At 36.8% G+C, this 18,034-nt stretch overlaps 1 protein-coding gene across 4 annotated transcripts in view; it reads left to right on the forward strand.

Annotated features, from left to right (window-relative positions):
- TSC22D2 (TSC22 domain family member 2) overlaps positions 1-18,034 on the forward strand; it is a 54,612-nt gene that overhangs the window by 18,811 nt on the left and 17,767 nt on the right. For 2 of the 4 annotated variants that reach the window (XR_008381629.1, XR_008381630.1), the window contains one exon: positions 13,410-13,568. The exons of the other annotated variants lie outside the window; for them this stretch is intronic. The gene's annotated coding sequence lies outside the window, so the exon portion shown is untranslated. The remainder of the gene's footprint in view (positions 1-13,409; positions 13,569-18,034) is intronic. 4 annotated transcript variants of the gene reach the window in all.

Raw genomic sequence — 18,034 nt, forward strand, 5'->3', positions numbered from 1 at the left:
GTTTTTAAAATTCACACAAAGTTTGTTAGATTCCCATAACTCTGCCTGGCAACACATTGTGTATTCTAGCATAGTTTTGGATAATGCTCATGAACTCAATTCCATCTCTTTCATTAGAAAAGAGTGTTGCTAAGTGCATGTACATGTCATATTAAGACACGATCTACATTGCTTCAAAATGCTAAAATGATCTTTTAATTGTTAAGCTTGATTTGCTAGTGTGTCACTCAAGAGAAACTTTCTAACAAAGTATCTTTTTGATGGTGTGTTTCTTAAACAAAAATGTTTTTAGATAATTACTTTTAGAACAAGTTTTAAAATTTATAGTACCACGTTTATAAATTTTTAAACAGTTCTATGGTAGTGTAAATTAGTACATACATGTAAGTTATGGCATGAAGCATGAAGTTTTAACTATTCACATAGCTTACCAAATGTAGACAGAAAGTTAGTACTTTGGGATATGCTATACTTTCCCCAAAGAAAAAGGAAAAATAGCACTCTAGAACTGAAATGAGTAGTTTTTAAATGTATGGTATTTTATTTCAAATAACCAATATTTGTGGGCTGCCATGATATCAATATGAATGATCAAAACAAAATAGGTTTGAGCTTGAATTTTTGTAATTTGGATCTAATATTAAAGGTTTATTTTGTTTCATTATAAAATAACCATAGACACTGCACATGATTTGTTGTTATAGCTAAATACTGTTTTCTTTTTTAGGTATCAGAAACTTTTAAGGTATCAGAAATGAGGCCAGTTACTGTATCTATAGTTTCTCAAGGGTTAAAAATATTTTCTCTTCTCCATGGAAGCTGTTATCCAGAGTCAAAGAAGTTAATGGATACTTGTCTATGGTGTATTAATGTCAAAGTATAATCAGAACTTAAGATTCTAAACCAGCCATTCTTATAAGAGGACCCAGGTGACAAGCCCAACCCAGTAGAAATGTACTAGTTGCATCCTTCTAACTTTTTAAGTAGCTTATTAAATTTTCAATTGAAAGGAGCAGAGTAATAGCTGGTTTTATTAGTATTAGTTCTTACAATCCACAACTTTAGCAAGTATCTATAGACTTGTTAATAAGTGTATCACTGGGCGGCTCCTGTGGCTCAGTGGGTAGGACGCTGGCCCCATATGCTGAGGGTGGTGGGTTTGAACCCAGTCTCATCCAAAATGGGACAGAAAAGCCAGGTGTTGCGGCCTGTGCCTTAGTCCCAGCTACTTGGGAGGCTGAGGCAAGAGAATCACCTAAGCCCAGGAGTTGGAGGTTGCTGTGAGCTGTGACGCCATGGCACTCCACCAAGGGCAATAAAGTGAGACTCTGTCTCTTAAAAAAAGAAAAAACAAGTGTATCACTAATAAAGTATTGAGGGACTGTTTCTTCATTGTAGACAGGGGTTGAAGATTTGCATTTGTATGCCTTAAAAACTTTGGGTAGCATATGAAACTATTTTGCTCATACTCCCAAGAAGCTTGTGTCTGTTATGAATATTTACCAATACTTGTTAACCCAAATGGTAAGAGTCAGGTTTCACAACTAGGCTTATCTAGTTTTTGAACACTTCATATTAGGACTTTGAAAAAATCTTTCTATTGAAATATAATTTGTATCAGAAAAGTGCACCATTCATAAATACTCAGCTCAAACTGAATACACCTGTATAACTAGCACCCAGATCCCATATCAAGACAGAGACTGTTATAAGCCTACTTAATGACCTTTTCCTACCCCTTTCCGTTCCATTTTCTTTTGTTTCATTATAAAACAACCATATACACTGCACATTATTTGTTATAGCTAAATACCCCTCCCTATTCTAATTTCTAATATTTTATATAAGTAGAATCACATACTATGTATTTTGTCCTCTTTCACCCAATAACTGTCTGTATGGCCATGCATAGTTGTAGATGGAGTTTTAAAGAATCACTGTAATGGGTTACTTGTTGGAGATTGTTAATAATTAAAAGTTCTCCCTTAATAACTATGTAAAAGTACCTTTAGGATATACGCCTTGGCCATTCAGTAACCAAACCGAATATATTCCCTAATAATTTGTACCTACTATTTACATAATTTATTATCTCATTACATTTTAAGCTATTCCTCTTAAGCACATTTATTAGAAGGATAATCCAAGAAGGTAAAAATTAAAGTATAGCTTTTTAATGGTCTGTCACCTTTTAAGACTGTTTCTTTCCTTCTTTTTCTTTCTTCCATTCATTTCTTTCCTTTCTTCCTCTTTTCCTTTTTTAAAATTTTGAATTAATTTTAGATTTAAAATTGCAAAAATAAGGCCAGGTGCAGTGGCTCACACCTGTTATCCTAGCACTCTGAGAGGGCAAGGTGGGTGGATTGCCTGAGCTCAGGAGTTCGAGAGCAGCCTAAGCAAAAGCCACACCTTGTGTCTAGTAAAAATAGAAAAACTGAGGCAAGAGGCTTGCTTGAGCACAAGAGTTGGAGGTTGCTGTAAACTATGATGCTGTGGCACTCTAGCCAGGATGACAGCTTGAGACTCTTGTCTAAAGCAGGGGTCCTCAAACTTTTTAAATGGGGGGCCAGTTCACGTCCCTCAGACCGTTGGAGGGCCAGACTATAGTTTAAAAAAAAAACTATGAACAAATTCCTATGCACACTGCACATATCTTATTTTGAAGTAAAAGAACAAAACAGGAACAAATACAGTCACACTGCCGCATGTGGCCCGCGGGCTGTAGTTTGAGGACCCCTGGAATGGAGGCAATTGGTGGGTGTGGTGGTTCATGCCTGTAATCCCAGCACTTTGGGGCACTGAGGCAGAAGGATTGCTTGAGGCTAAGAGCTTAAGACCAGCCTTGGCAACATAGCAAGATCTCATCTCTAAAAAAAAATTTTTTTAAATCAATAATTGAGGGCGGCGCCTGTGGCTCAGTTGGTGGGGCGCCGGCCCCATATACCGAGGGTGGCGGGTTCAAACCCAGCCCCGGCCAAACTGCAACCAAAAAATAGCCGGGTGTTGTGGCGGGCGCCTGTAGGCCCAGCTACTCGGGAGGCTGAGGCAAGAGAATCGCTTAAGCCCAGGAGTTGGAGGTTGCTGTGAGCTGGGTGAGGCCACGGCACTCTACCGAGGGCCATAAAGTGAGACTCTGTCTCTACAAAAAAAAAAAAGAATTGAAAGAACTTCTATGTAAATTCAGCTTGAGTATGTATAATTAAAAAATACCTAGCTATGTTAGTTGACTGCATTTATTTTTTATTTTTATTTTATTTTATTTTTTTAACGGTTTACAGATGGCTGTGATTTATTAAACAAATATTTTCCCCAAAAACTTAAAAGAAAAAAGAACTCATCCACAGAACCCTAAACCCTTCACCCAAAATAATTACATTTCCTTCTGGGAATGGACTAGGTGGCTACTGAGATGATATCCATTTGCTTTCAGAGTTGAAATTGTTTCTCATTCCATTTTCAACTTGCATTCTGTTGGTTTAAAAAAAAAAGAAGAAATGTTTCTAGACCATTCATACACCCACTTAGTAGGCTGCATTGCACTTCTGTCCTTCAGTGGGGAAAGGCACGATCATCTCTGAAGCCAACTGCCTCATCTTGGCTTCTGCATAAACACAGTGGCTTTAACAGACAGTTGTCCTGGCCATTTCATGATGCTTCTCTTCTAGTTTGGTGTCCTGATAAGACAGATGTCCAGGCTGTTTCTAAAGCTTCCCAATGTGCAAAAAATGTTCCCAAGGCATTACTTAACAAAAAGCTTATTAACTGTCCCTTATAAGTAAATACTAGAAGGAAACAAGATTAGTAAAACGTAGTGCCTGCTTTTAATGAGCTAGGTCTTAATGTGGAAGAAGATAAGTTAATACATTATCACTTGATTGAAAGTGGTAACTATTTAAAATTTAAGCACTTTTTTCTCTCATGCACTGCTGGAGGGATTGGTCAAAGCTTCTTCGAGAGGTGGCTTTTCAAAAAGTTGGGAATGGGCAGAGCCCGTAGCTCAGTGGGTAGGGTGCCAGCCACGTACACCAAGGGTGGCAGGTTCAAACTCGGCCCAGGCCTGCTAAAACAATAACAGCTGCAACAAAAAAAAATAGCCAGGCATTGTGGCGGGTGCCTGTAGTCACAGCTACTTAGGAGGCTGAGGCAAGAGAATTGCTTAAGCCCAAGAGTTTGAGGTTGCTGTGAGCTATGACGCTGCAGCACTCTACCCAGGATGACAGCTTGAGACTCTTGTCTCAAAAAAAAAAAAAAAAAAAAAAAAAAGGTTGGGAACATTAGGTGAGGTCCCAGTGAAATGGTACATTTCAAAACTTTTTTTTTTTTTTTTTTTTTTTTTTTAAAGAGGCAGAGTCTCACTTTATCATCACCCTCAGTAGAGTGAGTGCTCTGGAGTCACAGCTCACAGCAACCTGGGCTTAGGCAATTCTCTTGCCTCAGCCTCCTGAGTAGCTGGGACTACAGGCACCCGCCACAACGCCCGGCTGTTTTTTTGTTGCAGTCTGGCCGGGGCCGCGTTCGAACCTGCCACCCTTGGTATATGGGGCCTGCGCCCTACCCACTGAGCCACAGGCGCTGCCCCATTTCAAAACTATTAAGAGTACAGTTGTCTTACCACAACAAATAAGTAAGCAACATGATAGATGTGTAAGCATTTCACATTGTATATCAAATGAGTACACTGTACCCCATAAATGCATCAGTGTATATACAGTTATGATTTAATAAAAAAAAAGCAATAAAACCAAACGAAAGAAAACAAAACAGAAAGTTGGGAACTAGGCCAAGTGTGGTGGCTCACGCCTGTAATCCCAGCACTCTGGGAGCCTGCGGTGGTGAGTTGCCTAAGCTCACAGCTTTGAGACCAGCCTGAGCAAGAGCGAGACTTGGTCTCTAAAAAAAAAAAAAAATAGTTGGGCACCTGTAGGTCCAGCTGCTCAGGAGGCTGAGGCAAGAGAATCAATCACATGAGCCCAAGCGTTTATTGCTATGAGCTGTGATGCCCTGGCGTTCTACTGAGGGCAGCTAAGTGAGACTGCAAAAAAAAAAGTTGGGAACTGAAAGGTGGGCAGAATTTGGTTATGCAGAATTAGAGAACTTTTGAAGGAAAAGGAAACATTCTAATTAGAAGAAATACTGTGAAACTACAGGGCTTATCTGATAAGGATAGTTATTAATAAATTTAACTGGTACATAACATTTGAAGACAACAGAGAAGAGAGATTAAGATTGGATATAGACTAAGATACTAGATATTGAAAAGACAATGGAGGAAAGAATGATTATCAGAAGGAATTACAGGATTTTATACCTGATTGGACATGATGGAAAATAATCAAATTTGACTCCAAAGTGTCAAAACTAATTGAGAGAATTCTGGTATTACTAGGAAGCGTTAGTGAAAGAATTGGTTTGGAAAGGAGAAGGTAGTGATGAGGGTTTTATTTTAGCTGCTTTTTGAATGAGTTGATGAGCAGGTAGAAAGTTAAGGTGGAATTGTTCACTGCAGACTTGTGCCTTGGTAGAGAAATTAAGGCTAGGAAGAGATTGAAGAACTTTTTTTTTTTTTTTTTGAGACAGTCCCACTTTTTCACCCTCGGTAGAGTGCCATGGTGTCACAGCTCACAGTAACTTTTAAACTCTTGGGTTCAAGCAATTCTCTTGCCTCAGCCTCCTGAGTAGCTTGGACTACAGGAGACCGCCACAATGCCCGGCTATTTTTAGAGATGAGGTCTCACTTTTGCTCAGGCTGTTCTCCAACTCCTGAGCTCAGGCAATCCACCCACCTTGGCCTCCCAGAGCGCTAGGAAAAATCTCTTATGTATTGTTAAGAGTTAAAACTCTGGGCGGCGCCTGTGGCTCAGTCGGTAAGGCGCCGGCCCCATATACCGAGGGTGGTGGGTTCAAACCCGGCCCGGCCAAACTGCAACCAAAAAATAGCCGGGTGTTGTGGCGGGCGCCTGTAGTCCCAGCTACTTGGGAGGCTGAGGCAAGAGTATCGCTTAAGCCCAGGAGTTGGAGGTTGCTGTGAGCTGTGTGAGGCCATGGCACTCTACTGAGGGCCATAAAGTGAGACTCTGTCTCTACAAAAAAAAAAAAAAAAGAGTTAAAACTCTAGGAAAGGCCAAGGTTGCCAAGGAGCAGAGTTAGGGTAAAAGGGTCAAGGCAGAACCTTGGGCAGTACTGCCTACATTTAGAGAATAGATGAGTGGTTTTAGAAATTAGAACATTCTGAAAATATTATTTTCTAACCAAAAAGATAAAATATTTGAATCTTTATTTTGAAATTATATCAAATTTACTGAAAAATTACAAGAATAGTACAAAGAATTCCAATAATCTTCTCACCGAGATCAAATGTTTGTTGACATTTTGTTATAGTTGCTTTATCATCAACATATTTTAGGTAGTACTTAAGAATATGTAGCAAATATATTCATTTAAGGTCAAATCCTTCAGCATTTGTTTTCTAAGAAGATTATTCTCTCATATACCAACAGTATAATGACCAAATTCAAGCAGTTAGTTCATATTCAGATTTTGCCAATTGTCCTGATGGTGTCTTTCATAACCATCTTTTAGCAAGAGCCAGTACAGGATCATAGAATATATTTAATTATTGGGCGGTGCCCATATCTCAGTGGGTAGGGTGCCAGCTACACACACTATGGGTGGCGGGTTCAAGCGCGGCCCGGGCCTGCTAAACAACAGTGACAACTGCAACAACAAAAAAATAGCCTGGCATTGTGGTGGATGCCTGTAGTCCCAGCTACTTGGGAGGCTGAGGCAACAGAATTGCTTAAGCCCAAGAGTTTGAGATGCTGTGAGCTGTGCTGCCATGGCAGTCTACCAAGGGCAATATAGTGAGACTCTGTCTCAAAAAAGAATATATTTAATTATTAAATACCTGTCTTTTTCCCACCTCTGTCTTTTACAAATATATGTGTACTTCGCTTGTATTAGTCTCCAGTAGGATTGTTTAAAATGTAAATATTCACCAAAAAAAGGTAGCAATAGTGTTCTGGACAGAATATTAGGAAAAGATGCACCTGTGTAACTAGTTTGTATTATTGGTGGGGTCTGGGTGGAGGAGGGGGGAATGGGAGGCAAGGCAGTACTTCCTGAAATACAGCTGGGCAAGTTTTGTGAGGAGAGATTTCGATATTAAATTATGTTCCTTAGACTAGAAATTAAAATACATTTATGTATTTTTCTGTACTGTGATTTTACATAAATAGATTGGAATTTTAATTATTTTGAGTAATAAAAGCAGTGTAATTTGAAGGCATGTTTATGTTACCAGTTGGCAATACATAAATACAGATTATATATTGTTGCTTTTTATATTCTATTTTATCATCATGCTTTGTTCTGGTAGGTATGTTAGATGGCTTGTCTCCTGCCAATTTTTTTTAGTTCCAAGATACTAAGGAGGTACAAATGTTTTGGTTACATGGGGCACTTTTGTAATAGTTGAGTCAAGGCTGCACATGTGTCCATCACCCAAATAGTAGTCCTCAATACCCATTAAATAGGTATTTGCCCTTCTCCTGCCTTGTACCCACTGCTTCGTTTCCAAAGACTTTCATTTCCCTCTGCACATGTGTGCCCATTGGTTAGTTCCAGTTTATTAGAGAAAAGCACTTGAAGATAGTTTGTTAGCCTTTTGACCAGGAAGAAATAGTAAATGGAATTATTTTAATGTTTTTTTTTTTTTTTTTGTAGAGACAGAGTCTCACTTTATGGCCCTTGGTAGAGTGCCCTGGCATCACACAGCTCACAGCAACCTCCAACTCCTGAGCTTAAGCGATTCTCTTGCCTCAGCCTCCTGAGTAGCTGGGACTACAGGTGCCCGCCACAACACCCGGCTATTTTTTGGTTGCAGTTCAGCCGGGGCCAGGTTTGAACCTGCCACCCTCGGTATATGGGGCCGGCACCTTACCGACTGAGCCACAGGCGCCGCCCGGAATTATTTTAATTTTTGTGTTTATTCAGATTTGGGGTGGCGAGTGGTTTGACAAGGAGAGAGATGACTGTTTATATTCTAACTGACATTCTTTTTTTTTTTTTATATTTTAAAAGGAAATTTATTTGAGCAAAATATAAAAACACGACAGAACCCTCCACAGGTCACTTTACACAATAAAACAAGAGAGAATCACATTCATATTTTTGTGAGCATAAGCACTCCGGTGTATTTACCACAGTGGACACGTGGCTGTAACAGTTATGAGCAGATGAACCGTATTCATAAAGAGGTCAAAAGGGGAAACGTCTAAACACGTACCACTGCTCTAACTGACATTCTTTGTGTGCATGCGTGTGTTCAAACTAATAATTCTAAATTACTCACATCAGGGAATGTATTAAATTTTTGTAGTTGAAGCTTTTAAATGTCTTAGCTTCCCCAAAATTACCTTTTGTGTGTTTAGGCTTTTAGTTGGCTACTTCTCAAGTATTTTTTATATTTGACGGAAAAAAATTTTAACAAGTGGTAATAATTTAGAATTTGTATCCATTGGCAAATATCCGCAAGAAATTTTTATGGCAATTTATCTTACTGTTTTCATAGATTTAAAATCCTTGGTTATAAATACTAAAAGATTCAGAAGATGTTATTAAACTTTTTAGTTTTTAGTGCTGTGATATTTGGCCCAGAAATAGTGGCGTCCTCTGAATGCTAAAGTGTGTATGTAGACAGCATGGCTGTCATTGTCGACAGTTACTTAAGAACATGTACTGAGCATTTTTTCCCTAACGTCTTCAAAATTGATGCTAATGTGGGTATTCACAGTAGTTGAGTATTTTCTACCTATAGTAATGTATACAGAATAAATATAACCCTTTTCCTAAAAGGCATATTTTCTCTAGTGTCCTATATAATATTGGAAGAAGGACAAAAAGGGAAACCAGTTGCAATGTCTAACTAATCCCACTCCTGTTTACAGTGACCACGGGTCAGAAAGTTCCTGTGTTTGTTTGCAGTAGCTGTTTCTATTGTAGATATTGTTCACTTAGTCTAGAAAAATGTTGTGAAACATTTTTGGGACAGTCATACTTTGTTTTAAGAAATGAGGCATCAATTCTCAAAAACATACTTTAGGGTGGCCATAAAGTATGTGTGCAATTTAAAACTAGTTTTAAAACTTGCACGTGAACTTTATGGCCAACTTGTATGTGATGGTGTCTTAAGTTATATTTTCTTTATGTTGGCTGTTACTAATAACATGGCCAGGTGTGGCCATTCATCCCTACAAATAATCCCAGTACTTTAAGAGGCTGAAACAGGATTGCTTGATGTCAAGTGTTTAAGACCAGCCTGGGCAATATGTAGCAATGACCTATTGCTACAAAAATTTGTTTAGAAAAATTAGTGGGCATATTGGAACATGCCTATAGCAACTTGGGAGTCTGAGACAGGAGAATCACTTGATCTGAGGAGTTTGAAGCTATGGTGAGCTATCGTCTTACTCTACTCTAGACTGTACAGTAGAGTGAGATCCTGCCTGTAAAGAAGAAAAAAAAGCTCAGAGTCAATTATGCAGTTTTCTATTAAAGCATGCAGGTCCTTATTACATGTAATTGGAATATTATGTATATCCTGCACGTACTTTGATTTTTCTATTTTTATCTCCCTCCCTCTTTAATTTCAGTATCTTTCTATTTTCTTTGCAACCATTATGAGCTGTTTCTACTCCTTTTGGAAGGATGAGGGGTATAAATCGTTTGAGAATAAACATGTTAAAAATACCAAGAATCTTCTTAGAGCTGGTTTTCAAAGCTGTATCAATGAAATTCTTTAAGCTATATATTTTGCCTTTCTTTTTTTCTTTTGCATTTTTTGTCCGGGTCTGGGTTTGAACCCGCCACCTCTGGCACCTGGGACTGGCGCCCTACTCCTTTGAGCCACAGGCACCACCCTGTATTTTGCCTTTCTTAACAGTAGTAAAGATTTAATACAATGCATCATATGCTAAACACTTTATATATATTATATATCGTTTTTAGCATAGCTAATCTTTGTCTTAAATTATCTTGGATCTACCATAGATAAGAAGTTTATTGTGGCGGCGCCTGTGGCTCAGTGGGTGGGGCGCTGGCCCCATATGCCGAGGGTGGTGGGTTCAAGCCCAGCCCCGGCCAAACTGCAACAAAAAAAATAGCCGGGCGTTGTGGCGGGCGCCTGTAGTCCCAGCTGCTCAGGAGGCTGAGGCAGGAGAATTGCCTAAGCCCAAGAGTTGGAGGTTGCTGTGAGCTGTGTGATGCCACGGCACTCTACCAAGGGTGATAATGTGAGACTCTGTCTCTACAAAAAAAAAAAAAAAAGTTTATTGTAATTATGTGTGTATTATGTTTTAATTTCTTGGAACATTCTGTCTTTCCTGTATTTTTATCCTGTTAGGTACATGTGAACTAATTTTTAAAAGTACTCTTATCTTTGATATTTCTAAGCTCATTTCCTCAATACGTAATCTATGAAACAACTGTGTGTAATTTATTGGGGGGCATACATTGTTGCCTCATTTTTCCTCATTCTCCATAAGCATTTCAGACCAAGCATTGGTTTATCATAGCTACTTTTGTCAAAGTAGTATAATGAACTTTTTTGAACAACAGACAGGAAAAGTGGGTAGTGTTTAGAATTTTTTTAAAGAAGTGTGGTTTATTCTTAAAAATGAAATTTTGTGTGACTAAGCTAAGTACATTTATTCAAAAAGAAAGTTCTGGGTGGTGCCTGTGGCTCAAGGAGTAGGGCACTCACCCCATATACCAGAGGTGGCGAGTTCAAGCCCGGCCCAGGTCAAAACTGCAAAAAAAAAAAAAAAAAAAAAAAAACCTTTAGGAATTTTTATAGGTTTGTTTGACTTAGCATATCAGTTTTGAAATAATTATTTGAAATTGCAAATCACCCACCTTTTTGTCCCCCTGCTCAGTGTTTTTTTCTGTTAATATAAATTCACCATAAAGGGAGTTTAACTAAATAATGGTAAACTTAAAAAGGCCTACTTCGGCTGGGCGTGGTGGCTCACGCCTGTAATCCCAGCACTGTGGGAGGCTGAGGAGGGAGAATCGCTTGAGCTCAGGAGTTCGAGACTCGCCTGAGGGACAGTGAGACCCCAACTCAAAAAAAAAAAAAAAGGCCTACTTCTTTTGGACCATAGCATAAGAACTTTAGTAGCATCTTTTCAGTTTAATGGGAGTTTTTCTTACAAAATGAAGTGGTTACTATAGGAAGGAAGTATTCAGGATTTGTTTTGATAGCAATATTGCCAGAGATTCAAGACTACGATTGATATATTAGTATAGCTTTCTAAGTAAATATTAGTTCTTAGGAAGAATTCTAATTTTAACTTAAATTTTAAAGGATGTCTGATTAACCAACTCTATTCGTCTATAAACTTTTCAATTACTCAGTTTCGTTTTAGGCTTTTAATAATGGATGTCCTAAATGTTGGGAATTAATGATTTAAACTCTTCAAATATGACCTCTGTCCTTGGTAGTAACTGATTTGTGAAATACATTTTTAGGGAAAATTTGATATAGAAGTTGTGGCATCTGTGGCTCAAGGAGTAGGGCGCTGATCCCATATACCAGGGGTGGTGGGTTCAAACCTGGCCCTGGCCAAAAACTGCAAAAAAAAAAAAAAAAAAAAAGAATTCTCTGGGCAAGGAATGTAATACTAAGCGTAGAAGAGAATAAATGGGAACATAGATTTAGAATTAAAAAAAAATGTACATAGCTCTTAAATCCTAACTTACTATACATGTGTATGATATACAAACCCTGTAAAAAAACTTTTTATAAGCTTCATGGTAAAATAATTGAATTTGCTTTATATGGCTGGTTTAATTCTGTCCTCCAAAAAGGCTTTCTAAGCATTTACCGTAATAGCGATGCTTGTTTGTTGGCTGACCCTTTAGGAAAGGGTCGAGCTGCCTGCCTTTTAAATGACCAGTTCATCAAAGCCTTGTAGAGAAGCAGATTACCAGCATTGTAGGTAATGTTTCAGGAAGTATTTACTTTATTAAATATGGATACATACTGTATCTTCTCATAGGATTTGTCCCACAAAAAACTAAATCATCAAATTTAAACTTTTAAGAAAAAATTGTGTAGTCTTTTGGTTGATAAGGGTTACACTAAAACTTCCTAAAAACATTTGGTTGTGTTAATGAAATGACCACAACTTTATTATTTATCCTTATGTATATGGATTTTTGCCTTCACCAGGTGGTTACATTATAAGACTGTGCCTTTCAAAAGACAAAGCAAAGTTGTATGGTTTTATTGAAGTCAAATGTGTTGTGAGATTACATTTGGAAAGATTTTATTTGTAAATTGGAAAAATCTTAATAGTTTTTCAGACTGTGAGAGAGACTTTTAAGTGACCATGTGTAACAGAAAAGTACCATGGAAAGTTAAAATTTGTAACAGCATAACCCATACATTTGGGTCAAGTATCTCTTGAGATAGCTGCAGAGTTTCCTTTATGATGCTGTCAGTTTTCTATATAGCTTTGTACATATTGATCTTCCTCAGTAATGGCATCTTTCTTTCTTTCTCCCCGTTTGCCCCATTATTTTATTTAGGGAATCAATGTAGGTAAAATGATGTCTATAAATCTATGGGTTACCTCTTTTGTGTATTTCTGGCAACTAAAACAATAAATGATACATTTTTAACAGACAGAAGATGTTATTAATGATGTTACTCTTTAAAGATTAAATTAGATGACTAGTGAAAGCTTTCTGGTAAAAATTAAATAAATTCAAGGTATTTTTAACGAAGCGATTTTTGCCATTATTAAATTTTCCTACCTCTAGTTTGCTTCTGTGCCTGTAACACAGATGAATAGTAAGGACCACTGCTAAGTAGGAGACATTTTTATTACATAAAGCATATAATAAAATTTTATTCTTGACATCATCTTGTCTCTTCTTAAGTTAGGGGTAGTAGAGACAAACTATAAGATTTAGGTGTAAAAATTGAATGCTATCTTAAGCATTTAAATGATTGGTAATGGATTGTTGTCAATCCAGCCACTTGTGCTGTAAGTCTAGAAACTCATTTATGGATGTGGACCAAACAGTAGAACTCAAAATACCATTCTACAGGACTACAAAGCTGTCTGTATCAGGTTATGGTGTTAAATCAATTTCTGGTTCATGATCTTAAACCTTTAATTGGTTTCCATTTCTATTTGACTCTTTACCAACAAGTATTTCTGATGGCCTGAAAGTCCATGTTGAAATTTAAAGTTTGAAGTATCCAGATCAAATATGACATTCTTTTACATTAAAAAAAGTACAAAATATCAGTTGTGTAATCATGGTAAAACATAAAATTTTGCTATAAACAAATTTTAAAGGCTATTTGATTAAAACACTTATTTACTTAAACTCTTTGCTAGAATTTTTTTTAGAATTCAGCATCGGAGGAGGAATGTGACATAATAATGATCGAAAGCCGAAAGTTTAAAAGTTGTGATGCCCTCACATGGTTGGAGGGTTATTCTAGCTTCTAAGGACTGAATGTTGTCCACAAGAGTGTCTCATCAGGTCATAAATTGGTAAGACTTAATGGATTAGATTTTATGTATTATACCTGATGTTATTGTATTGAGATGAATATTTATGAACAAAATGAGCACATTGTATAACTAAGAGTATAGTATTAAATATAAGTTAAAACCTGGAATTTTAAGTAAATACTTGGAGTATGTAAGCCTTTCAAAGTCTTGTGAGGCTAAAGGCCATTATCTTTACAGTGGTGTTTAATAAATACATCAGTTTAAAAAAGAAAGTGCCCAAATACTTTTTTTTTAGTTACTATACCAGGAGATATTTGAGAAATAATACATCACTCTTAAAAAAAAAAAAATTAAAAGCAATCTTACATCCTTTTTCTTGAGAAATCATAGTTTAAATTAATTTTACTGGTTGGGGGATTTCATTTTCTTAATAAAAGACATTTTCCTCTACATGTTTCTAAAATAAAGCTAAGAAAATTTTCTCAGTTCTCAACATTGAGAACACTAAGATGCCAATATCAAATGAAAAATAACATATTAGAAGTAAATATACATTTTCTTGAATACCCTGAAAATTTTCTTTCAGAATTATAATCTGCTTAGAAAAATAAATTTTACTTATTTTGCGTACATTCTTATTTGCTTTGTTTTACACAGCTGTATTTTGTAGGGGGACTATTAGGATAATAGAATTTAGCTCAGGATACAATCTTAAACTTTTCGATCTGAAGGTCATCATACTTGATAGGTAAAAGAAATGAAAGGAATGTGGGTTAAGCTTATAGGTCCAAGGTCATACAGTTGTAGAATTAATATTTTCATTAAGGTATGGTTACCTAATATTCTGCAAGTCTATCAAATTATTTGAAATTATTACCCGAAAAGCCAAAAGGTATGGGTTGATATCAACTACACAGTCCACTATATCCGTTTCAGTTTTATTCTTAACCAGAGACATGTTATTTTCTCCCTTGTACATCAGTACATACACACACTAATGCCCATTCTGTCTTTTAATAATCTAAATTATTTCTGATATTATAGTCCATGACCTCATCATATTCTTTAAGTTTCTTAAACCTGTAATTGTGCAATGGTAGTATGGAAGGAAATACAGCAAATAACAATAGTCTCTTACTTTATATACTTTTCTATATAACGTTAGTAATCAATAAAATAATTTCTATAGCGTAGGATATCCATATTTAGTAGTCAATAATAGTTGGGCTTCAGGGGATCATGAACCCTGCAGAATTATGGGTGCAAATTTTTGTATGATCATTTTTTGTGAAAGGTTCTGAGCATTTGTCAGATTTTCAAAAATAGTTAAATAGCATTGCTAGGGAATGTTTTCTGTCTAAAGGGTGAGACTTGTTAAGAGACTCAAGTGTGTGACTTATGAAAGAAATATTTAGCCAAGTACATTGGTCCTATAACTCTTAATATTTATTAAAGGGTAGGTTATTATAAGTGACCAGTAGGCTGATGAGACAAATCAGAATCTAGCTGCATCATGCTTTAGGACTTTCTTGTTAATCTCTCTGCTCAAGTATTAATTGGATTTCACTACAGAGTAGTTTTATTTTTCTTACTGAGTGGTTGCTATGTGTCAGGCGCTATGCTAAATATTTTTGGCACATTATCTTATTTAATTTTGACAGTAGTCATGCATATATTATCAGTATCCTTGGTGTACAGAGAAAGAAATTGAAAGCTTGGAGAAGTTAAGTAACCTGCTAAAGTCACATAACCAGGTAGTGGTGGAGCTTAGATTCTAATCTTACTCTTAAACTGGAACCTGGGCTAATAATCAGTATAATGATATGCAGAGTAACCCCTGAAAATGTAAAGGATAAGAAAGGAGAATTTTATATTGTATGAGGATGTGAATGCATAAATTTGATTTACCTTGAACTAAAGTAGCATTGGGTTAAAGCGTTTGCCAAAAAATAAATGTTGGAAGTTGCTTACTATTTAAAATTAAGTATTTATTGCATTAGAAAATAAATTCTGTTCAAATTTTGTTTATGTATACATACGTTTTTTAGAAAAGGCTGAGCACTTATTAGAATAGTATTAGGCATAAGCAGTAAGAAATTCGCCCTTTACTAGATTTATAAATAGCAAATGCTAGGAGACATTTTATAAAGCTGCTTTGATCTGCAAATGTGTTTTGGGGGTAGTGGGATGCATTACATGTAAAACTCCCTATTACATGTATGAGAGTTTCACATTTGCCCTTCACTGCAAATAATTCTGTTGAGAAACCTCTGTTATGGTTTCTTTTAAAGCATTTTTCAGGTAAAATTTATTTTTTGGATATAGGCTTTTGGGTTTTCTTTGGTCCTGCCTTCTTTGTGTATATCCTTTGGTTGGTTTACTTTTTCTCTTAGATGCGCTCCAAATGTAATTAGAACCTTTCCCCTATTTTCACGTATTTATTGTAAATTTTCTGTGTTTCTAAATGTGGCTTAAGTTAAAATCACAATATTATTGCTTAAAACAAAACCCGAGTTAGAACAGTAAGAACCTGTTTACTCTTCAGTTAAATTGAAATAGTCTGCAAATCAAATGTAAACTTTATTTGTTCAGTCCCACAGTTTAAAATGTACAGACAGGCTTGGCGCCTGTAGCTCAGTGGTTAGGTCGCTGGCCACATACACCAGGGCTGGTGGGTTCAGACCCAGACTAGGCCTGCTAAACAGCAACAACTACAACAACAAAAAAGCCGGACGTTGTGGCAGGCACCTGTAGTCTCAGCTACTTGGAGGCTAAGGCAAGGTAATCGCTTAAGCCCAAGAGATTTGAGGTTGCTGTGAGCTGTGACTCAATGGTACTCTACCAAGAGCGACACAGTGAGACTCTATCTCAAAAAATAAAAATAAAATGTACAAACAACTTGATAAATCATCAGAACATGAGAAGCCTATATTAAGTCTTTTTGGTAATACATTTGTATCCCAGCTTCTTTAGAAGTAATTTATTTGCCTTTTCAGATTTAAGCTGAGGAAAGTTTGGACAATAGACTAGCAACAGTCACAGCTAACTCTGTTCGCATATTCTCTTCCAGACTTTGAGTACATATACATTATTGATTGTTGAAAATATGGTAGATAAGTAGCTTTTCAATCGTTTTTAAACTGTAAAAACTGAAGCTAATACTGATATGTGACAGGTTTTGAATTTTGAACTGTTCTTTGATATTTTGACATCTGTGATACCATCCCTTCCTGTTTTTTTCCCTACCTCACTGATTGTTTCTTCTCAGACCCCTTGGCAGGCTTTCCCTTCCCATCATTTTAAATATTTAAGTCCTCAGGATGCTGTTCAGACCCTTTTTTCACATTCTTCAGCTTGCTAAGAGAATATAGATGGATTTGTGCATCATCTTTATGGCTGTACCAAGCCCACGTATATGCTCTAAGGCACTCAAACCTCTTTACTTCAGCCTGGGCATCTCTCCTTACATGCAAACTACCCCGATCTCTCACAGCCAATTAATCATAAAGTACTTCTGTGTGTACCTCCTATTTTTTTCAGCCTATCCATCTTTCTTGTCTCCATTTGGGCACTATCCTTTTTTATGTGAAAATGCACCAACTTTCTAACTGGTCTTTGAGTTTTCTAATGTGGCTACCTGCACTTAATGTGCTTTTTATTTGGAACTTTTTTTTGTTGTTAGTATTCTTCTCCACCCAACTGTGGAACTTCCTGTACTACATAGTCTTTCCTGACCCAAGATCTTGATTATGTGCTCCCCAAACATCATCTAAAATCTTGCTTAGCACTTAAATCACATCTATAACTTGTGTATCTCCTACACATAAAGTGAAAATTCATAAACTCTGGGATTATGGTTATTTGACATTGTATTCAAGCATATGATAAATGTTTAAAAGTCCCTTAAAATTCCTCTGGAATGTGGCATTACAAAATTTGGCATTTGAAAATATTAGAAATTGGGCGGCACCCATAGCTAAGTGAGTTGGGTGCAGGCCACATACACTGAGGGTGGTGGATTCGAACCCGGCCTGGGCCAGCTGAACAATGACAACTGCAACAACAACAATAACAAAATAGCTGGGCCTTGTGGTAGGCACCTAGCTACTTGGGAGACTAAGGCAAGAGAATCGCTTCAGCCTAAGAGTTGGAGGTTGCTATGATGGCACAGCACTCTACCAAGGGCAACATAGTGAGACTCTTGTCTCAAAAAAGTAAATATTAGAAATTATTGCATACAATTAGAAGCAAAGATTAAAGGTAGAGATCAGATCACCTAGTTTGTAAAACCATTCTTCTTGTATATTTAATATTTACTTTGGCCACCACAAACTACTAATCTAAGTTTTACAGGTAACATAGCGTTTAGCATGTGCCAGATATACTAATGCATTATCTCACTGAATTCCAGTACCTAGTCCTGTTATTCTTTGGAGAGGCAAAATAGCTTGGCTGTAGTCATGTATTAAAAGTTATAGAGCTGGGCTTTAAACCTGGGTATGACT

Source organism: Nycticebus coucang, chromosome 8 (assembly GCF_027406575.1).
Source record: "Nycticebus coucang isolate mNycCou1 chromosome 8, mNycCou1.pri, whole genome shotgun sequence".
Classification (NCBI taxonomy): Eukaryota; Metazoa; Chordata; class Mammalia; order Primates; family Lorisidae; genus Nycticebus; species Nycticebus coucang.